The following is a 2,969-nucleotide window of genomic DNA, read 5'->3' on the forward strand; positions in this document are numbered from 1 at the left end:
GGGAACCATTATGAGCATCCAGGTTCCGCTATTGGTTATTAACCGGAGAGGTGTCTCGGTCATGTCTACATAGTTCTCGAACCTGTAGGGTCCCCACGCTTAACTTTTGATGACGATTGGTATTATATGAGTTATGTGTTTTGGTGACCGAAGGTTGTTCGGAGTCCCGGATAAGATCACGGACATGACGAGGAGTCTCGAAATGGTCGAGAGGTAAATATTGATATATTGGAAGGTTATATACGAATACTGGAATTGTTCCGAATAGGTTCGGGGATTTTTTGGAGTACCGGGAGGTTACCGGAACCCCCCGGCAAATTTAATGGGCCACATGGGCCTTAGTGGAGAGGAGAGGACAAGCCAGAGGAGGTGCCCCCCCCCTTGCCAATCCAAATTGGACAAGGGGTGGGGGCACGGTCCCCCTTTCCTTCTCCCTCTCCACATCTTTCCCCTTTTCCCCCTCCGTAAGAAGGAAAAGAGGGGGGTGAATCCTACTAGGAGTGGAGTCCTAGTAGGACTCCCTGCTCCATGTTACGCCCCTGGTGGCCGACCTCCTCCCCCTCCTTTATATACGGGGGCGGGGGCACCCCAAAGACACAATGGTTATTCTCTTAGCCGTGTGCAGTGCCCCCCTCCACCATTTACTCCTCCGATAGTATCATCGTAGTGCTTAGGCGAAGCCTTGCGTGGATCACATCACCAACACCATCATCACGTCGTCGTGCTGACGGAACTCATCGGCTCCATCGACACTCTGCTGGATCTAGAGTTCGAGGGACGTCATCAAGCTGAACGTGTGCAGAACTCAGAGGTGCCGTACGTTCGGTACTTGATCGGTTGACTTGAGAAGACGTTCGACTACATCAACCACGTTAAGTTAACGCTTCCGCTTTCGGTCTACGAGGGTATGTGGACACACTCTCCCCCTCTCGTTGCTATGCTTCTCCTAGATAGATCTTGCGCGAGCATAGGAAAAAATTTGAAATTGCATGCTATGTTTCCCAACAGTGGCATCCGAGCCATGTCTATGTGTAGATGATATGCACGAGTAGAACACAAAGAGCTGTGGGCGATGATCGTCATACTTCTTACCACCAATGTCTTATTTTGATTTGGCGGTATTGTTAGATGAAGCGGCCCGGAGCAACCTTACATGACCGCGTTCATGAGACCGGTTCCACCGACTAACATGCAACTAGTTTTGCATAAAGGTGGTTGGCGGGTGTGTGTTTCTCCAACTTTAGTTGAATCAAATTTAACTGCGGCCGGTCCTTATGAAGGTTAAAATAGCAAACTTGATAAATCACCATTGTGGTTTTTGTGCCGTAGGTATGTACGGTTCATGCTAGAAGCCCGTAGCAACCACATAAAACTTGCAACAAACAAAGTAGAGGACGTCTAACTTGTTTTTGCAGGGCATGTTGTGATGTGATATGGTCAAGACATGATGTGATATAAAGATTGTTGTATGAGATGATCATGTTTTGTAGAAGTTATCGGCAACTGGCAGGAGCCATATGGTTGTCGCTTTATTGTATAAAATACGAGCGCCATGTAATTGCTTTACTTTATCACTAAGCCGTAGCGATAGTCGTAGAAGCAATGGTTGGCGAGATGACCACGACGCTACGATGAAGATCAAGGTGTCAAGCCAGTGACGATGGAGATCATGATGTTGCTTAGGTGATGGAGATCATGAGCACAAGATGATGAGGATGGCCATATCATGTCACATATTTTGATTGCATGTGATGTTTATATTTTATGCATCTTATTTTGCTTAGTATGGCGATAGCATTATAAGATGATCCCTTGCTAAATTTCAAGGTATAAGTGTTCTCCCCGAGTATGCACCGCTGCGAAAGTTCTTCGTGCTAAGACACCCCATGATGATTGGGTGTGATAAGCTCTATGTTCAAATACAATGGGTGCAGACCAGATTTGCACACGCGGAATACTCAGGTTAAACTTGACGAGCCTAGCATATACATATATGGCCTCGGAACACTGGAGACTGAAAGGTCGAACGTGAATCATATAGTAGATATGATCAACATAGTGATGTTCACCATTGAAGACTACTCCATCTCACGTGATGATCGGACATGGTTTAGTGATTTGGATCATGTATCATTTTGATGACTAGAGGGATGTCTATCTAAGTGGGAGTTCTTAAGTAATATGATTAATTGAACTTAATTTATCATGAACTTAGTCCTGATAGTTTTTTGCATATCTATGTTGTATATCAATGGCCCGTGCTACCGTTCCTTTGAATTTAATGCGTTCCTAGAGAAAACTAAGTTGAAAGATGATGGCAGCAACTACATGGACTATGTCCGTAACTTGAGGATTATCCTCACACTACTGCAGGATGCTGCTAACAAGACACTACGATCAGAGACCCTTTGAGAAATTGTGTGCGATGCAATAATCGCAAACAGTGGTGTAAGAAAACCGTCAAAAATGTGCAAAACATTTGCGATGATGGATGCATCAAACACGGTTCAGATTTTAGTTGCGTGTGCGATGCAGGGCATACGGTTTAGTTCAATTAACTATTTGCGATGAGGAGGAACAAAAGAAACGGGAAGCCAGATGAAGGCGTGTGCGATACACAACATACGGTTCACTCGGAAGAACTGTTTGTGATTAGGCAACACAAAAGAAACGGTCAGCCAGATCAGGGTGTGTGCGATATACAGCATGCGGTTCACTCGGATGAATTGTTTGTGTTGAGACAAGAGAACAGAAACGGTTCAATATAACAAGATGTGTGTGATACGCGACAAACAGGTCTGTAATTAGAAATGTGTGCGAGGACTGATAATAACACAAACGATTGCTTCTAATAAGATGTATGTGATATGCTCTGTCTACACAACATGTACTGGCCATTGGGGGACTGGCGGTCATCCGGATACGCCATAAGGATGCGAAGGCATCCTATATCAACAAGGACTAGCTGC

This window comes from Triticum aestivum, chromosome 7B, assembly GCF_018294505.1.
Source record: "Triticum aestivum cultivar Chinese Spring chromosome 7B, IWGSC CS RefSeq v2.1, whole genome shotgun sequence".
In the NCBI taxonomy this organism is placed as follows: domain Eukaryota; kingdom Viridiplantae; phylum Streptophyta; class Magnoliopsida; order Poales; family Poaceae; genus Triticum; species Triticum aestivum.